At 43.0% G+C, this 20,661-nt stretch overlaps 1 protein-coding gene and 1 long non-coding RNA gene across 2 annotated transcripts in view; both read right to left on the reverse strand.

The window, feature by feature from the left end:
• Positions 1–20,661, reverse strand: part of ENOSF1 (enolase superfamily member 1) — a 275,679-nt gene that overhangs the window by 138,887 nt on the left and 116,131 nt on the right. The gene's annotated exons all lie outside the window — the stretch shown is intronic.
• On the reverse strand, positions 17,118–18,650 carry LOC133237386 (uncharacterized). The gene is made up of 2 exons (XR_009733169.1): positions 18,534–18,650; positions 17,118–17,411 (listed from the first exon to the last, which is right to left on the reverse strand). It is a non-coding gene; the product is annotated as an uncharacterized LOC133237386 (long non-coding RNA).

Genomic DNA, 20,661 nt, shown 5'->3' on the forward strand with positions numbered 1-20,661 from the left:
AAATTGAGAATATTTAAAAGAATCTTTGTGTGTTTGTATGGGGTTTGTGGAGAGAGGGAGAGAGACTTTTTCACTGGAATGTTTTTGTCTGAAATTTTTCTGAATTTTTCAAGCCCAGAAACAGTTCTTTCTCACTCTGCTTCCTTATTCATATTGTTTTAAAGTAGTAAAATATATTGTTGCTAAAAATCACTTGAAAAAACTTTTCAACCACTTCAACAGTATTTATCTTCTTGATAAAGTGAAATTGCACTAGGTCTTAAGAAAACATACCAAGCGAGGACTATCTCAGGAATGTGTAAATATTCTTAATCTTATTTCCTCACCTCTTTTAAAGAATAGAGGTTCATTTAGTTGAAATCCCCTCTGGCAACCATCTATTCAGTTTCTGAATCCTCCATTGATTGATCAGATTTTTTAAATTTGATTTTTGATTGATTGATTTGATCTTCCATTGGTTGAATTTTGGTGACTTTTTGCTATGAGCGCACAGAGGCAGGTTGCAATCTTGTTTGCTGAGCACTATGAATACAGATTTTTAGGTGGTAAGTTCAAAATAAGTAAAGCACAGGTATTAATGCAACTACCATCTTGTTATGCTGTTGACTATCTTTCAATAAAGATAGCAACTCAATAAAGTTGCTATTTTATTTTATTTTTAGGGAGGGTGAAGCAGGAAAGAGCAGCTTTAGTGCTTTGCCAGGCAAAGGGGGCTAGGGCAGGCTAGGGCCCTCAAAACTGTGTGTCCCGACCTGGAGGGAGTTGTGAGGAGTTTTATACCAATTGTTCAAAGAGGGCATGATCAGCTTGTGGACTATTTTCTGATTGGTTGGCGGTGAGGTATTTGGGAGTCAGCATCTTGAAACCTTTGGTTCCAACCAGTTTGGGGTCTACGTGCTTGTGGGCAGCATGCAGTTAAAATTGCTATTTTAAATACAACTATTTATTGACCAGATCTTGCCTTCCCATATGGTCAGACAGCAAATCCCCCACCTATAAGCATGTTTCTTTAGAGCTGGGTTGGCAATAAAATGTGCATCTTATTCTAGCAAGCTGTACCTACAAGACACACTGCTTCTAGCACACTGTGGACCCTCAGCTGTAGGTCATCGTGAGTAGAGACATGGATTAAAAGGGATGGTGCCATAGCTGTGACACAGCACAGCTGTGCAGGGTGAGAGCCTGTGCTGTGGAGTCGTGCAAGCCTGGATTCACATCCTGGTCATGCCGTTGGTCAGCTTGTGACATCGGGCAAGCTGCTTGACGTCTCTTAATCTCATATTTCTCAAGTGTAAAATCTGGGCAATAATATGAACTGGTATGAGGATGACATGAGATGATACATATGAAGTGTTGAGAATATAGTGAGTGAGCTTTCCATAAGTGACAGCTGCTGCTGCTGATCAGGCTTTCCGATGCTTTTGAAAGCCCATCATCTCTGTGATCAGTTGAACAGCCTGTGTCCAGAATAGCAGCTGATTGATTCAATGACCTCTGTGCTGAATTATCCCAGCATGTCCAACAGAGTGCCCTGACCATTTGTCGTCCCTGATCGTTGATGATTATTGACAGTATTGCTCTCTGCATAGTCTATGGATTCCCTGGTTGCTCAGTGGTAAACAGTCCACCTGCCAATGCAGGAGACAGAAGAGACATGGGTTTGATCCCTGGGTGGGGAAGATCCCCTGGAGGAGGAAATGGCAACTCACTCCAGTACTCTTGCCTGGGAAATCCCATGGACAGAGGAGCCTAGTGGGCTACAGTCCTTGGGGTCACCAAGAGTCAGACATGATTGAGCACAGCAGCAACAGAATCCTCACTTGTCTGACTCAGGAGGTGTGAACCCCATGATTATCCAGAATGACTAGGTCTGTTCCTAGCCACCCACCCTTCTATCTTACTCAGGAGTTACCCCTTCTCTGATTCCTGAAGGGCCAGGGCAGACTAAGGCCTAAGATGGGTTTCTTTTATTTTTGTTCAGTTGCTAAGTCACATCCAACTCTTCGAAACCCCGTGGACTGAAGCACGCCAGGCTTCCTTGTTCTTCACTATCTCCCGGAGTTTGCTCAAACTCATGTCCATTGAGTTAGTGATGCTATCTAATTATCTCATCCTCTGTTCTAATCTGGGTGAAAATCAGGGTCTGTGTCTGAAGGTTTTGTTTAGGCACCAGTCAAGTTGATCTGGTGAGGTCTTTTTATAACATTACCTCTGACATGTTTCAGGCTCTATATTCCTTTTAACTCAAGAGACTTGGTGATGTGGTTTAAAAAAAACGGGGAGGACTAAGAGTCCCATCTCGCTGGCCTGGTCTTGAGTGGTGTTGTTCAGTTGCTCAGTTGCGTCTCACTCTCTGTGACCCCATGGACTGCAACATGCCAGGCCTCCCTATCCTTAACTATTTCCTGGAGTTTGCACAAACTTACGTCCATGGTCTTGAGGGATTTTGGCAAGTCACCCAGTCCTTCTGACCTCCAAATCCTTGTTTTCGAAGTAACAGTCTCTGCAGCACTTACATCCTGTGATCCTGGAGGCTGTTCTAGGGTGTTCAGCTCACTCCATCTTAAATCTTGAAAGGGCCCTTAAACAGTGACATATTTTGTGAATTTAATTGGGGAACTTGATTTTCTTTCTCTGAACATGTGCCTGGAAAGGCAGGATGCTAAGTGCTGAGTTCACCAGAATAATTCAGGCCGAAAAGGAGTTCTACACCACCACTGCCGGCCTTTGCCTGATGCACTGGTTTGTCTGACCTCCCGGCCCAGACCGCACAGTCTCTGGTCCCTGCTGTCCTTTGCCTGGGGGACCTGGCTAGACGGGGTCAGGTCTTTCACTGTCCAGATACTAATCATAACCGGATGTCATTGGCCTCCACGAGGAGAAAATGCAGCCTTTGAAGCTGGATCCCAGAAGACAGCATCTTAATTGGGAACAGTAGAAAGAAATCTATTTCGGTAGAGAATGGTCCCTCATTCCATGTGGATGTGTCTGTAATTATTCCCAAGAGGTTCTTCACTCATCAAAGCCACTGTATCTAAAATACATGAATCGGTTTTTTTCCCCTGAGAGGAAGAAACTGAAAAAGCAGAGGACCACACCAAAATCAGGTCTGAGGAACATTTAGTGTGGCAGAGGCAGAGCTCGGTGGAGCTGAAGATGGAGTGGGGAAAGTCTGGTGGGTTCACTAGCAGTCAGAGAACAGCTTGTGGGGTGGGGAGGAGAGAGGGGCTTCTGGGGATGGGGGCATCAACAGCCACCCTGTGCTGGGCTTCCTGTCTCCTCAGGGCGCATAAACAGAGGCCTCCAGTTCTCAGTCTTCTGTTTTCCAACCTGCAATGCCTGTGGCAGTATCTTATCACTTGGCCCCTTTCCATTTTCCTGCCCTGCTTCTTTCCCATTCTCCTCTCCTCTCCTTTCCCCTCAGGGTCCCCAGCCCCCCACCCCCACAGATACTCTCACACAGAACAGCCTCAAAGAGTCAAATTCAAGACTCAGTCTTCCATTATATAAAAAAAAAAAGAAAAACGATAATGAAACATAAAGGTGGTTTTCATAACAGTGGAATTTTCACATTGGCAGTATCTTTAGAGAGAATCTAGGCAGAAACGTGAGTTTGATCCCTGGGTGGGGAAGGTCCCCTGGAGGAGGAAATGGCAACTCACTCCAGTATTCTTGCCTGGGAAATCCCATGGACAGAGGAGCCTGGTGGGCTACAGTCCATGGGGTAGCAAGAATAGGACATGACTTAGCGACTAAACCACCACCACCAGACAGACTCTGCCTTTGACCTTGAGTCAGCCAACCTGAGGAACTTAAGTGATTGTCTCCAGTTAAGACACAGCTAGAGAAAGGAGAAACCCAAGTTTACTTCCCTCCAGGTGTTCCTCACCATTGTCTGATGATAGCTACACCTTACACGTTTAGAAGGTTCTGAACTTTACAAAGCACTTTCTCCTGTGGGACTTGACCCAGGAATTAGACCAGGTGGCTATTATTATTTCTACAAAGGAAGTTAGAAGAGCAGCCTCCTTGGCCTCATCTGCTATTGAGGCCAGGTTGGAACTCTGGGGTCTTAGACCAAATGCTTTGCACACTGTCTTCCTGCTGCTGCTAAGTCACTTCAGTCGTGTCCGACTCTGTGTGACCCCATAGACGGAAGCCCACCAAGCTCTCCTGTCCCTGGGATTCTCCAGGCAGGAACACTGGAGTGGGTTGCCATTTCCTTCTCCAATGCATGAAAGTGAAAGTGAAGTCGCTCAGTCGTATCCAACTTAGCGACGCCATGGACTGCAGCCTACCAGGCTTCTCTGTCCATGGGATTTTCCAGGCAAGAGTACTGAAGTGGGATGCCGTCACCTTCTCCCACTGTCTTCCTGGGCCCTCACAAATGTATCTATGTTAACAGAAATTATCTGGCTTGAGTGATAAGCTCTTATGTGTGAGATGAGCACGATAAAATGACTGGGGAAAAGGCTGTTTGCTCAGCACTTGCCAACTCAGCCTGTAAGCACCACAGCCAATCCTGACACACCCCTCTGAAGTCTCTTAATGTAATGCTCTGGATTTAAGGTCTCACCTGTTTCATCCTTGATCCTGTGCTGGAATTCGGGATAGGAAGAGCACAGGTACATTCCAGGGCAGAAACAACAATAAATTAGGAAAAATACAAGTCAGAGACAGCAGCTGCTGGGTTCAGACCCTGCCCCCAGCCCCTGGCACAGGCCCCTTCCTGGAGATTCACAGTTTTGGTGACACTCAAAAGTCACCCGGAGGCTGTGTGGGGGCCTATGTGTTTCCTGTTTGGCTGTTGTTCCACTTTGTGCTATATCATGAACGTTTCCCCGTCCCCAAATGCATTTCTGTAATAGGATTTGTACTAGCTGCACAGAAGTCTGCTGTGCGTTTGGCCTGCATCTTGTCTAACCAGTCCTGGGTTGTTGAATCAAGGTTACCTTTGCTCTTTCATATTATTAACTGAAAACATCAGTTACATCTAAATCATTTGTCATGACTCATTTCCTATTTGAAGGCACTACAAAAAAGTATAGAAGAGCAGACTTAAAAAAAATTATTAAAATATGGTTGATTTACGATGTTGTGTCAATTTCTGCTGCATAGCAAAGTGGTTCAGTTGTACAAGTATATGTGTGTGTGTATATATTCTTTTTCATATTCTTCTCCATTATGGTTTACCATGAGATATAGAATATGGTTCCCTGTGCTATAGACAGTAAAACCTTGTTTATCCATCCTGGGTATACTAGTTTGCATCTGCTAATCCCAAACTCCCTATTCTACCCTCCCCTACCTCCCCTCCCCCTTGGCAACTATAAGTCTGTTCTCTATGTCCGTGAGTCTATTTCTGTTTTGTACATATGTTTGCTTGTGTTGTAGTTTAGATTCTGCATATGTGATTATTACATGATATTTATCTTTCTCTGTCTTACTTCACTCAGTATATGACAGTCTCTAGGTCCGTCCATGTTGCTGCAAAAGGCATCATTTCATTCTTTTTTATGGCTGAGTAGTATTCCATTGTGGTTTTTTTAAAGATTTATTTATTTTTTATTTTTGGCTGTGTTGGGTTTTTGCTGTTGCATGAGGGCTTTCTCTAGTTGTGGCAAGCAGGTGCTACTCTCTCGCTCTGGTGTGCAGGCTTCTCACTGTGGTGGCCTCTCTTGTTGCAGAGCACAGGCTTTAGGCACACACAGGCTTCAGTGGTTGTGGCACGTGGGCTCCATAGTCATCGTACGCAGGAAAGCTGCCCTGCAGCATGTGCGAGCTTCCTGGAGCAGGCAGATTCTTTACCAATGCACCACCAGGGAAGCCCATATTCCATTGTGTATATGTACCACATCTTCTTTGGGGCTTTGTAGGTGGTGCAGTGGTAAAATATCTGCCTGCCAATGCAGAAGAACCAAGAGATGCAGTTTCAATCACTGGGTCAAGAAGATCCCTGGAGAAAGGAATGGCAACCCACTCCAGCATTCTTGCCTAGAAAATTCCACAGACAGAGGAGCCTGGTGGGCTACAGACCATGGCATTGCACAGTCAGACATGACTGAGCGCACACACACACGCACACACCACCTCTTCTTTATCCATTCATCTGTCAATGGACATTTAGGTTGCTTCCATGTCTTGGCACAGATGGGAAATAAGAATGAATAGAAGATAATCTCTTCAGTCCAGTTTAGAGAAGAAATTGTATGTGAAAGTTAGTGGGGTGAAGGAAGGGCAAGCAGCTGGGCTAGCTTCAGGATTTATGGGGCCCAATGCAAAATAAACTGTGAGACTCATTTCAAACATTAGTAAGAGTTTCAAGGCAGTGACAGCAAAGCATTAAATCAAGCACACCCTCTGTGCTGTTGAAGCCAGCCAGCCTTGGATCGGGGTAACCACAGCCCTGTTGCACCAAATGCAGGTGCTAGGGCTGTTCCTCTCTTACCAAGGTCACCTCTCTGGATGTCAAGAAGCTCACCTTCTGCTTTCCAGTTCAGTTCAGTCTCTCAGTCGTGTCCGACTCTTTGCGACCTCATGAATCGCAGCACACCAGGCCTCCCTGTTCATCACCAACTTCCGGAATTCACCCAAACCCATATCCATCGAGTCGGTGATGCCATCCAGCCATCTCATCCTCTGTAGTCCCCTTCTCCTCCTGTCCCCAATCCCTGCCAGCATCAGAGTCTTTTCCAATGAGTCAACTCTCGCATGAGGTGGCCAAAGTACTGGAGTTTCAGCTTTAGCATCATTCCTTCCAAAGAACACCCAGGACTGATCTCCTTTAGAATGGACTGGTTGGATCTCCTTGCAGTCCAAGGAACTCTCAAGAGTCTTCTCCAACACCACAGTTCAAAAGCATACTTACAAGTATTTCAGGCCATAGAAGCCCATAAAGGACTACACCCGCACCGGGCAGGGGTCAGGATAGGAGTGATCCTAAGGAGGGCAGCTTTTCGTGGGACCTACTTCTCTCTGAAGAGATGTCTACCCTTTAGGGTTCCTTTCCCTGAGTGCTCTGCTATGTTTATTTGACCAGCGGTGAAAGCAATGGGAAACAAGCAAAGCCTTTTCTGATCACATCCCTCCCAGATCCTGCAGAGCTTAGCAATTCCCAGCCCTGCCTTAGAAGTGCTGCCCAGCCCACCCACCCTCACCAACTTTGCCTTTACAATTCTCACTCTCAAACGTTTAGGCTAAAATCTTAAAACATCCTCAGCAGAGGGATGACACACACCCATGAACAGCTCTGGAGAGGGAGGACTTCAGGAAGATACCCGGGTTTAGGAGCCCTTGTTTCAGGATGAAAAGCACACATGTGTCATCTGGACCATGAGACAAACCCCCTGTGGCAACTGCCCCTGGACCTCCACTGTGCTTTGATTACTTGACCAGTGAACATGGACATGCCCTCTGCTTCGGGCAGACAAAATCTGACACCAGATTGACAAGGTGTTGGGATGGGTGTGAATGGGGAGTGGGGAGGTGCAGGGTGGTGAAAAGGGCTTTGAACTAGAACCCGAGGGTCCCACCTTCCTGCTTTGATACAGCCTCTTCCCAAGTGTGTGAGTTTCAATAAATCGTGTAGACTCTCTGGGTCTCAAAGACTTCTTTCTGTCTAGTTTTGTTTTTTAAGTAGAAGATTTCTTGTTTTATTACTTTTAAGGTAATTTAAAAAAATTGGAGCATAGTTGCTTTACGATATTGTGTTAGTTTCTGCTGTACAGAAACTGAATCAGCTCTATGTATACATGTGCATGCGTGCTAAGTCATTTCAGTTGTGTCTGACTCTGCGACCCCATGGACTCCTGCCAGGCTCCTCTGTCCATGGGGATTCTCCAGGCAAGAATACTGGAGTGGGTTGCCATGCTGTCCTCCAGGAGATCTTCCCCACCCAGGTATTGAACCCACGTCTCCTGCATTGGCAGGCGGATTCTTTACCGGCCCTCTACATGTACATATATTCCCTCTTTTTGGATTTGCTTCCCATTTAGGGTCAAGGACTTTGTCTTTTTAATGAAGAGATTGGATTCTTTCAACTTCAGGGTCTCCCTCTGTGAAAGAAGAGAAGTTCAACACACATTTTGTCGTGAAGGTGTTGAGGGACAATGGGGCCAGGCAAGGGGAAGGGGTCTCTTGAAGGGACAGAGTCTGTTCGTTGACATAAACAATGAAATACCCAGGGAGACTGAATCATGTCCAGGAAACCAGAGAAGACAAGAGAAAAGACTAATATTTAGGGATTGAGATAATGAGCTACAGAGCATGTCAGGGTGGTGGGCCAGGGAGTTGAAGTATGTTCAAGGGCAAGTTCTTGGTTTGGCGTCATATAAGAGGCGGGAAAAAGGCTGGATGGGAGACAGATTTTAATTTCAAACTTCCAAGAGGTTATTATAAACAACTGGAGAGAAGGTTGTTTTAAACCGTGTTTAATGGGAGTATTCACTTGTTGGCAGTGATCAGCATTTCCTATAAATACCGCTTACATCTTAAGGAATGAAGCTGTAACGTGTAAGGAGAAGAGGTGAAGGGAGAGCAGTGAGGGAAACTTGGAGCCTGAGCCCTTGGCATGAAAAAGTGGGGAAATTGAATTCCCCTCCTTTTATTCTGTTTGGAACTGATGGCGAACAATTGCCTTTTGAATGACTGTGTTCTTATTAATATACATTTTTGCTTTGCTTTGAGATATTTAATGTGCTCCCCAGAGAATTGTTCAAAGTATTTAAAACTGCATTTGCCAATTTCTCCTTCTAATTAATACCAAGTGGGTTCATTCAAACTGACATTTCAAGCTGATTCTACATAGGCTTCAGAACTAAGTGTAGAGCTGCTCTTTGGAGCCAGAATGGCCTAGATTCCCAAACCTGCCCCACCACTTACTAGCTATGTGATCTGAGGAAAATGATTTAACACAGCCATCCCCAATCTTTTGGGCATGATGGACCGGTTTCATGGAAGACAGTTTTTCCATGGTGGGGGTGGGGGTGACGGTCTCAGGATGATCTCAGAAGGAGACATAACCTAGATCCCTGGCATACGCAGTTCACAGTAGGGTTCAGGTGGAGAGCCGCTATGAATACGGATCAAGCTTCACTCGGTCTCCCACCACTGTGCAACCCGGTTCCTAACAGGCCATGGACCAGTGTTGGTCTTTGGCTCGGGGGTTGGGGCCCTCTGATTTAACCTATCAGAATCTCAAATGCATCTTTCTTATAATGTGGATTGTTACGATTTTCAAATCTAGCAGGCAAGATACATATAATATTTAACACAGTACTTGACACATAACAGGAACTCAATAAACAGGAACGATTCCTCTGCCCCCACTTACTCTGCTCCAGAGGAGAAGCCTGTCATTTTGAAGATCTGAGTTATTATAGTCCAGACAATGATACTGATCACAGTACCAAGGATGACTACTTCCCCTGTTCCACTTCAGTCATGCAGAGGAAGGCTTGTAAACACCTCTCTGTAAACAGCCTCTCCTTGTAAACATCTTTACTCCTATTTTGGCTCCTGTGAGGACCTTGTGCATTGGCTCCTACAGCCCCACGTGCCTGTGGTGTCCACCCAACCTCACCTTCAGGCTCATTCCAGCAGGTAACTCAGGCAGAAGCCCCTGTGATCCCTTCAATTATGGATCTTCTCCCAGTACCCTGGGCTCATGGTGATGAATTTCCTCACCTCTTTATATTGCATGACCTATGTATGTGCCAGGCTTCCCCACTGGCTTGTGTGTCCTGAGGGCAGTAACTTGGTTCCCAGGACGTGGTGGGCATGCAAATATTTATTGAGCAAAAGTCATCATCCCTAAAACTACCTTTTCCCCATAAAGTTCAGTTCCTTCCTGGCTTTCCCATTTTGGTTGTCACCAGTCAATTCTCCCAGGAGTACTTCTCCAAAGACTTCAGCTAAGCTTTCATCATTTCCTGTGACCCCAAATAGGTCCAGGTGACACTCTCTGACTAGGAATGCTGACCAGAGGCTGAGATTATGTAATTGGTTGAACCATACACCCAGCTCTTTCATGCAAGGGTGTCATCTTTTCCCCTAAGGGATGGGTGGGTGGATATCCAGGTGGTGCTAGAGGTAAAGAACCTGCCTGCCACAGCAGGAGATGTAAGAGACGCAAGTTTGATCCCTGGGTTGGGAAGATCTCCTGGTGGAGGGCATGGCAACCCACTTCAGAATTCTTATCTGGAGAACCCCATGTACCAAGGAGCCTGGCAGGCTACAGTCCATAGGATCACAGAAAGTCGGTCACAATTGAGGCAACTTAGCACCCACACATATTTAAATTAAAATTGGAGTGGATATCAGAAAAAAGGGGAATGGATGTTGGGAAGACAGCTGCTATATCCAGAGTATCAAAGGGTAAAGCTATTTGGTGATGATACACATTCGATTTTGTCTGAGAATGGTGTTGCTTTCCTGTTTCCCTGTATGATTTGACACATTTGTGTAACTTTGGTTGACTTCTGATCTACTGAAGCTGAAACTGGGGGAAATATGTGTGGACCCTAACAATGGCCTACGTGCCAAGATGTTGGGAGCACTTGGTTCCAAACTAGATTCGGCCGTGTTCAGGTAGTGAAAGTAGGAAGCCAAGTGTCCCCAAGAATGAGCATCAGTGGACAATACCTAGTAAGACAAGCATCTCCTATGTGGGGGGAGGTCATGGCGACAGGCTGGCTCCTCTTGTCCCACTGACAATGTTCCTTTGACTTTTCATGATGATGGCAAGATGAACTGAGAGCAGATTTTCAAACGTAGATTGAGAAAATGAAGATAACGTTATCTATGATACTTTGTCAAAATGCACTCTTAGAATTCAACATGGAACACTGCCTAGCCTCTGCCTGACTCCATGAAACCAGTACAAAATTTCTGGGATTCTTCTTGTCAGACTGGCTTTCCTTTCTCAACTTCAGAGGAACTGTAAAACCAGGACCCTTTGTCCTAGAAAAAGTAGAAATACATGTTCACTCCCCTGCTCAAAATCTGCAGCAGGCTCCCACCCTCCTTTCGCCTCACACTCAAGGGCAGCTGCATTCTGGTTCCAACAGCCCTTATCAGAACTTTTGCACACCCAACACTCCAGGCAGCCTGGAGAGACATGGATGCTGCTCTCAATCCTCTGTACCGTGACATCCCAAACCATCTCTGCAGCCTTCAGTACTCTCCTTCCACCAACCTTTCAAGTCACACCTCCCCAGAACTGTTCCTTATCCCCCAGCCTAAAATGATCTGTCTTCTAGCTTTTATGTATCACTTGTTCAGGGCTCAATATATGAACCAAAGGTCAGTTTGTGCCTATGGTATCTCCCTTGTGTTACGCAAGATTGCACACCTCAGAACCTATGGCTGATTCACATTAATGTTTAGCAGAAACCAATACACTGTAAAGCAATTATCCTTCAATTTAAAATAAACTAAAAAAAAAAAGAAAAACACCTGGGGAAATTATCTCCGCATGGGTAACAGCAGTTTTCAAAATAGATTTTTGTGAATCAGTGCAGTATTTAATCCATAGACAAGCATTCATGGCAGAAAGCAACATAAAGATCTCCACTTATTTTGTACTTTTTTTTGCATCAGTATCTTTTTCTTTCCTGCTTTAAAAAGGCTTACATTCTCAGCTGAAGCTCCAAATGTCAGCTGGTGGGGCCCAGTGTTATTTTATTGGTCAAAACTGAAGTACTGATATTAATTAAATATTAATTAATCTCAATTAATTACAAAGCAGTTCCCTTCCCCTTTTTTTATAGGCCCGTTTTTCTCTTTGATATTTGAATTGGCATGTAGGCATGGTGGTTCCGCCAAATGAGTAAGTTGAAATGAGAAAATTAATTCTTTTGTTTTCAGCCAGAAGAGTGTCAGCATTGATCTGGGGGGGTAAAGGTGCCTGTAGGTGTCCTGGTAGAGCCTGTCACAGGAAAAGCCCCAAGGGGGTTTGAGGGACATCCAGCAGGAGTCCATGGATTGTCTGATGGTTGAATAAGTGTGCTTTGCTCTTCAGTTGCCAAGTCCTGTCCGACTCTTTGTAACCCCACGGATTGCAACACACCGGGCTTCCCTGTCCCTCACCATCTCCCAGAATTTGCTCAAGTTCATGTCCATTGAATCAGTGATGCCATTTTCTGCCCATGGTATTCTCCAGGCAAGAATACTGGAGTGGGTTGCCATTTCCTCCTCCAAGGGATCATCCCCCCACCAGGGGTAAGAACCCGAGTCTCCTTCATCTCCTGCATTGGCAGGCAGATTCTCTATAGCTAGCACCTCCTGGGAAGCCCATAAGTGTGCTTACAGTAAACTATCTAACAATGGCTGTCTTTCTGTCTAACAATGGCTGTCTTTCCAAATGAAGTATGAGCAGGCCTAGATGCATGACAGTAGAGTAATTCTAAGCCTGCTCCGCTTCCGAGTTTGAGTTGAACACATACCCAGAACAGCAGCCACAGGGGGAGTCTTTCTGACTGTGTAGTCTTCTGCACGGGCCACTGCTAATGAGTTCCATAAGAAGGGTGTGAGAACGGCTTGTCTCTGTCTTGTCACACATACAGCCAGCCAAAGTCCTGTATACAGGTCCCAGCAGGAGCTTTTCTACTTATATCAATTAATCCACAGCTACTAGCAGTCTTTGAATGGGTTATCAACACCAACTGGAGGGGACTGATCCCCAGGGCAAAGTCACTGAGCAAATTCCCACTGTAAGTCCTGACACTGGTGCCCCAAGGACTCAGGTTTCTGCTCTATTTTCTTATGAGAAAATTAGAAAACGGATGAACTCTTAGCAAGCTGTTTGGAGCTGAGGGTCTGGGATGCCAAGGGGTTAATGGGACCCGAGAGATTCATGGGATTGGTGGTCATGACAACTGGGAGGTTATCAGAGCGCTCAGGGGAGGGAGGCCTGGGACTCGTCTGCCCACCCCCCACTGCAGTTAGAGACAACTTTCCAAGGTGGAGAGAGGGCAGGACAGACAAACAAAAAATTGAACTTGGGCCATCACCCATCCTCTCCCTCCTTTGCCATCTAGAGCTGTGGTCCTTTGATGTGTGAGAAGGAAAAAAAAAAATTAAGATTTCTGCCTTTATTAAAATTCTGTTTTTAAAATAAGAAAAATCAAGATTTCCTGATGCTTAACAAACTGCCTTTGGAATATTCCAACAGTTTAAGTTCACACACACTATGTTCATTCAAAAAGAATTTTTGTGTTCACTTGCAGTGTATTTCAGAGTTTTAAAGATGTCTTTGTTGAGATTATTTTATAAAAATGAGATTACAGAGAGATGGAAAGTGATCAAGAAAATCTAAAAAAATAAATTGCATTCAAGTTACCATGCCTGCATGCTAAGTTGCTTTGCTATGCTAAGTCACTTCAGTCGTGTGCGACCCCATAGACGGCAGCCCACCAGGCTCCCCCGTCCCTGGGATTCTCCAGGCAAGAACACTGGAGTGGGCTGCTATTTCCTTCTCCAATGCATGAAAGTGAAAAGTGAAAGTGAAGTCGCTCAGTCGTGTCCGACTCTTAGCGACCCCATGGATTGCAGCCTAATAGGCTCCTCCGTCCATGGGATTTTCCAAGCAAGAGTACTGGAGTGGGGTGCCATTGCCTTCTCCGAAGTTGCTTTAGTCATGTCCAACTCTTTGTGATCCCATGGACTATGCCCACCAAACTCCTCTGTCCATGGGATTCTGCAGGTGAGAATACTCCAGGCGAGTGGGTTGCCATTCCCTCCTCCAAGGAATCTTTCTGATCCAGGTATTGAACCCGAGTCTCTTACATCTCCTGCGTTGGCAGGCGGGTTTTTTAGCACTAGTGCCGCCTGGGAAGTCCAGAGTTACCATGGTGGTGGTGGTTTAGTCGCTGAGTCATTTCCGACGCTTGTGACCCCAGGGACTATAGCCTGTCAGGCTCCCCTGTCCATGGGATTCTCCATGAACAAGAATACCGGAGTGGGTTGCCATTTCCTTCTCCAGGGGATCTTCCAGACCCAGGGATCGAAGATCCTGCATGGCAAAAGGATTCTTTACCGACTAAGCTACGAGGGTTACCATATGACTCAGCAATTCCACTAAAAGAAGGGAAGGCAAGGATTTGAATGGATATCTGTACACCCGTGTTCATAGCAACATTACTCACGAAACCCAAACAATGGAAACAACCCAAATGTCCACAGACAGAAGAATGGTTTAAAAAATGTGATACTTACACACAATGGGATATTTTTTAGCCTTAAAAAGGAAAGAAATTCTGACTCACGATACAACATGGATGAACCTTGAGAACATTATGCAAAATCAACTAAGTCAGTTAAAAAAGGATAAATACTGTACGATTTCATTTATAGGAGGTACTTAAAGTAACCAAATTCATAGAGACAGGAAGTAGAATGGTAGTGGCTGGGGGCTGGAGGGAGAAGGAAATGGGGAGTTGTTTAATTAGTCCAGATTTTCAGGTTTGCAAGATGAAATGTTCTAGAGATGGAAACTAGTGATGATTGCATGACAGTGTGAATGTTGCCACTGACCTGTACACTCTAAAATGATTAAAATGGTAATTTTTATGCTATATATGTTTTACCACAATAGAAACAATAAATAGGTAAAAAAATAAAAATAAACACTTTCGCTCTGTCCCTTCATGATAAAGGTGATATGTACACAATAAATGAGAAAGAAAATATTGTCTAAATGCAATTTGTGCTATGAAAAAAGCATTGTGAAATTGAATGTATGAAACTATTTCCATGATTATAGACTTCTGTTGCCAAATATAGTATAATATGTGTGTCACCTATAAAAACTCTGATAGCTGCACTTTTTAAAAACTTGGAAAGAGACTTTGTAACTTCTTTTTAAGAGTTTCAGTGGGTTTTTAATCCATTTTTGAATGAACATACAGAAATGCAACACTTTTTAAATTGCAGGAACCTACTGATTTAACACCAGGGAATATTTAGGTGTGCTAGATGAATTTAAACAAAAACTCTGTATAATGGTGGCTGTAATTGAAAAATTAGGTATCATGTTTTAGAAAATTCAGTCCGATGATCCAATTCTTCTTCTTTAGGGCTATTTATTTTTAGTGTATTTTTATTTTGAGTGTATTATCTGTTAAAAACCAATTATCAGGACTTTCCTGGTGGGTCAGTGGCTAAGACTCCATGTTCCCAGTGCAGGGGTCTCAGATCTGATCCCTAGATCCCACAGGCGCAGTGCGGTCAAATAAATAAAAAATAAAATATTCAAATAACCCATTATCATGTATGGAAATGTGAGTTAGTATACCTGCCTCTGTGTGTGTGCTCTAGTTCTGTCTGCTGAATGAACCCAGAATGACACCCCAACAACAATGAACGCACAATGGTTTCTAAATACCATTCTCCAATGACAGGCACAGGACTCCTAGGAGACTAGTTTCAGGGCTGGGCAGGGAATATACAAGATGTACCTGGAGCTTCATGTAGTACCAGCAAATGAAGAATTGACCATGAGTCAATGATGATATAAATGATTGAATAAATGAGTAAATGGAATGAGAAGAGACAAATCTTCCTCACAGAAGAATCCCACACAGTGTATTTAGATACAACCCATCTATGAACTCAGATGTTTTCACAAGAATATAAGACTTTCTTTAAAAAGTGTGTCTATCAGTGATTTAAGGATATAACTAATACATCACAACAGAAATCAGACCAGAAAGTCTGGATTCGGGTTCTGGTTCCACCCACTGCCTACGAGCTGAGAGAGCATGTGCAGGTGACTTTACTTCTCTGAGCCTCATTTTTCTCATCCATGAAATGGGAATAATGACCATACTTACATCCCAAGGTGGTTATGTTGACCAAATGAGATCATGAATGTGAAAGGCTTCATAAACTGGAAGTGCTCCATAAAGGTGAGCAGAAAATCCGACTGAAGGAAGGTGGAGCATCTGTGGTACTAAAAGTGAAAGCCGAAATCAAAGCTCAGAAAAGGCAGAGTGGAGAATATAGTAGAAACTGAAGAGACTTGCTGCGAACATGCCCAGTCATGTCCAGTTCTTTCCAATCCCATGGACTGCAGCCCACCAGGCTCCTGTGTCTAAGGGATTCTCCAGGCAAGAACACTGGAGTGAGTTGTCATTTCCTCCTCCAGGGGATCTTCCCGACCCAGGGATCATCCCGGGTCTCAACCTAGCTGACTTAAAATATGCCCCCTTGAGTCTTCCCTGGCGATCCAGTGGTTAAGACTTAACTTTCCACTGCAAGAGGCGTGGGTTCAATCCCTGATCTGGGAGCTGAGATCCCACATGCCTCCTAGTCAAAACAAAACAAAACAAAACAGGATTAATACTGTAACAAATTTAATAAAGACTTACAAAATTGTCCACATCAAAAACATCTTAAAAAAAATAAAAATAGATATGCCCTCTTGGTCTCACCCTGGGCACTCGAGGTGGCTGAAGTTATAGCTGTGCCCGGCGCCCCTTCCAGTCAGTTGTGGCCCTTGGGGCAGCTGAGGGCATGAGGCCAAGGAAGCCTGGAAGCTGAGCCTCAGATTTTCCTTTTGGTTGAAAACCTTGTTCTAATCAGTTTATTTGGAGTGTGTGAGTCTGGGAAATGACTGTCTACACGAACCAAACTTGAGAAAATTGATTTATGAACGAAGAACATATCTCTCAATTACAATAGCTGATGTGTTTGCCATAGAGAGTGTCATAGTTGGCCTGCAGGCTCCGGGCCCGCCTTTTCTTGTAAGTCTGCCTGGAGGGTGGAGGATTCCAGTCAAAGACTAAGCTCTTCATCTGGCGGGATCTAAGTCTGCTCTGTACTCGGAGCCACCTGCCACACACGTCAGAATTCCTCACTGTGCTGGATGCTTCCATTTCCAGATTCTCCAAGGACCATCTCTTTCTGTTACCATGACAACATGCCTTCTTCCCTGTACCATCCAGTTTTCACCCTGGGTGACAATTCAGGGATAAAACATGGTGGAGATGGTGCCTGCTTCTTCTGATGGCACCAGAGGATTATTAATCTCATCAGTAATGTCTCTAAACCCCATGGCAGGGCCCTTTCATTCTGAGATGGCTTCAGACCATTTGGATTTGTCTGGATGAATTTCAGTAGCTTCAGTCTTGGAAACTATTGCTGTTGTAATGGTTGTCTTTTTTTTTTTTAATTGCTCAGAGGGTGGTATTTTCCTCCCTGGGACATCACCACATCCTACTCCTGAACTCCTCCTCCAGATGTGTCCTGTCTTAAACCTCAGGGCCTTTCTTGCGGCTGTTTGTTCTTCCTCCACGATGAGTAGGATGCGATGCTTGCGTGTGTGGGCACTCAGGCACTGCTGTTTCCTGTCTCACTGATCTTCAGAGATTTGAGCCTGGAGCCTACTGCGAGATTTCCTGTCCGGTGACTTTCTGTGTAAATAGAAACAGCTCATCAAGATTCCAACAACAGCAACAACAAAACACAAACATCCCCTGTAGGCCAGTTATGCCATCCATTCCTCCTCAAGGAAGACTTGACATCTTATCCCAAAAAGAAGTTGAGTGCCCTGATCTTAGACAATTAAGGTTCTCATCACACAGTTTTGTACAAAGCTGGGCCTCATTTTAAAACCATTGTTGGGGGCCGCACAAAACACAACCACCTCTTTCATCTAAGTGTTTTGAAAAGAAAAGCCACAGAAGCTATGGATTCCACTGTCAGAAGGAGACTCCTTTGATAGAGGAATGTTTTTAATTATTCAAATACCTTCCCAGTGAGAGCTCATGGTGGGTTGGTTTCTAAAAATCTCACGGCAGGTAACCATGTAACTTGGTCACAGGCATTGATTAAACAACCTGGCGTGCAGTGAAGTGTCTTTGGGAAAGTGTGCATCCTATGTGCAAACACGCTGAGCTCAAGATTTCCAGGCATTTTTCACTAGGCTTTATTCAGTTTCGCTTCTGAGTAACTCTGAATATTACAATATCTAAGCCCTCTAGGGACTTCCAGGGCACAGGAAGGAGAAGCCTCGTCCAGCCTGCTATCTTTTAAAAGACTGCGAAAGAGTAATATCAAAGACAATGGAATATTTTCCAATCCAGAGGCAATGAGGGGTACCCTTGAGACCCTATGAAAATAGAATTCACTCATTCCTCTAGCCCTTGGGAAAACATTTTCACATAGAGAGAGGTAATCACCATCCTGAGACTCTTTTTAGACTGCTCTCATTAAAAATAAGCATGGAAAGGCTTTAAATAAGGTCAAAGTTGAACTGGCCAAATCAAGCATTCCTTTTAACTGAAACATCCAGATAAGAACATATGCAAGTATTGTCTCTCTCTCTCTCCTTTTCTCCTTTCTGTCCTTTCTGTTTTTTTCTTCCTTTCTTCCCCAAAATATTTAGCACTCATGATGTGCAGGCACTGTGCTAGATGCTTAGGAAACAGAAATGAATAAGTGGTCCCTTCTTTCAAATCACAGCCTACAGAGGAAGCCAAACAAGAGGTCATTCATTCATACATGCACCCAACCATTACCTACTGAGAGCCTACCACATATCCCCTGCCTGGCAATGACCATGAAGCCCTCAGTTTTCTAGGGATGTAAGTGAATGCTGAGGTCACCTGGGTCAAAAACAAAGTGGATGGTCATATTCTGAATTCTTCCACTTGCCTGTAATAAATTAAATAAATATGTAATATTTATTTAAATAAATAAATTAAATAAACAATAAAAATGATAATAAATTAAAATATGCTTTTTAAAATAATTCACTATCTAGATTTTTGACACTGGAAAAACCATAATTAAGATGAAATGTAATGAAATACCCATAAGGCAGTAGGAGGCTTCTGCTGAGCTAAAACTTAGGAAAATGTTTTCTGTCCCAGATAAAAGCCTACAGAAAAGATAGCTTCTGCACAGTATGTTTAGAAATCTTTCTATGATTATGTAACTTTCTTGCCCAAAAGATGTGTTTTGGCTCTTAGAACCCTTTTATCTCCCTGCTTAGACTTAGGGAAAGATTATTATTTTTAACTCTTCCAGATGAAGAATGTTAGTGGTTTTTGAACCATTTGTCAAATATAGATAAAGCAACATCCTCAGATCAGCAGATCAGCGAAGATGGAAATTTCCTAACCACATATTAAGAAAGAGTTTGCATAATTTGTGCCTGGAACTTTAAAAATGGATGCCATCATGTATAAGTGAGCCCAACAATGCATATTTTTCATTCTTGTGTGTGTGTGTGTGTGTGTGTGTGTGTATATATATATGTGTATATATATATATATATAGTGAGGTATATTTTCAGCTAAGATAGTCTTTAACATCAAGTATAGAAATAAACTGAACTTAGAACCGGACTTGCAAGTAGTTGTAGCATAAGCTATTAAACCAAAAATTTAAAATATGATGAAGGATATTGACTATCTCAAAAAAGATCGCTTATCATTAATAAAAGTTTTAAATATCTAATATTAGCAATTATTTCTACTTATCAAACATTAAAATATTCTAAAGGGGAATAGAAAAATGTTATAGCCTTAAATGCTTATAGCAGTACAGAATGAAGGCTGAAAATCTGTGAACTAAGAAATTAAAAAGAGTAGCAGGGGAAAAAAAGAAAAGAGGAAGAAGAAAATAATAAAGATAGAAGAAATTCATGGGGGAAACATGATACTAAGAGGATCAACAAAGCCAAATCTTGGTTATTTGAAAAGGCTAATAAAATTGCCAAATCTCTGGCAAGACTGGCCAAGAAGAAAGGTAAGGCATTCATAAATAATGTTAGGAATAGTAAAGCAGAAATAGTAGGACGATAGTAGCAGAAGAGATTTGAAATACTATGTAATAATACTACATAAACTTTGTGCCAATAAATTTCAATATTGTAGTGTTGCTACAAAAGTTATTACAAAAACTTAAAAGATCAAAATTGGTTCAAGAAGAAATAGAAAGTCATATTTCTATACACACTGAAGAAACTGAGCCATAAAAGGAATCATTAAAGAAATTGAATTCATACAAGGAATTGAAGTAATTCAAAATCTTTCCTCAAAGCAAATACCAAGTACATTGTTTTACTGTTGAGTTCTACCAAACATTCAAGAATTTAAAAGTTCTAAGTTTTATAATATTTTCAGATTACAGAAAAAAAAGAGATTAATCCCAAACTTATACTACAATGAGAGCTTAACCTTAACATTCAAACTTGACCAGGGCAAAAGATGAAAAAAAAGTATTGGGTAATCTCACTTAGGAACATAGATGCAAAAATCCTAAACAAGATAATAGCAAACTGTGACCAGTAATATATGAAAAATGCAATATACTATGATCCGGTTAGATTTATTCTTAGAATTTAAAGTGGGCTCAATATTTAAAAGTCAAGTAATTAAACAGTTCAAAAGAGGAAAACATTCTTAGAACATGCAGGAAAAGAATAAAATTCAGTTGCCATGCAGAATTATAAAGCATATGTCTAACCAATCTTTAATCTGATTACAGTACACACACACACATGAAACATTACAATCAATCATGAAACATTAAAAGTAAACCTTTTAGAATCATGAAAAAGATTAATATTCTCATATAACACTTGAAGGTCCTTGCCAACAGATTAGATTTTTTTTTTAATTACAAGGATTGGAAAAGGGAAAACAAAACTGCTAT

Source organism: Bos javanicus, chromosome 24 (assembly GCF_032452875.1).
Source record: "Bos javanicus breed banteng chromosome 24, ARS-OSU_banteng_1.0, whole genome shotgun sequence".
NCBI lineage: Eukaryota > Metazoa > Chordata > Mammalia > Artiodactyla > Bovidae > Bos > Bos javanicus.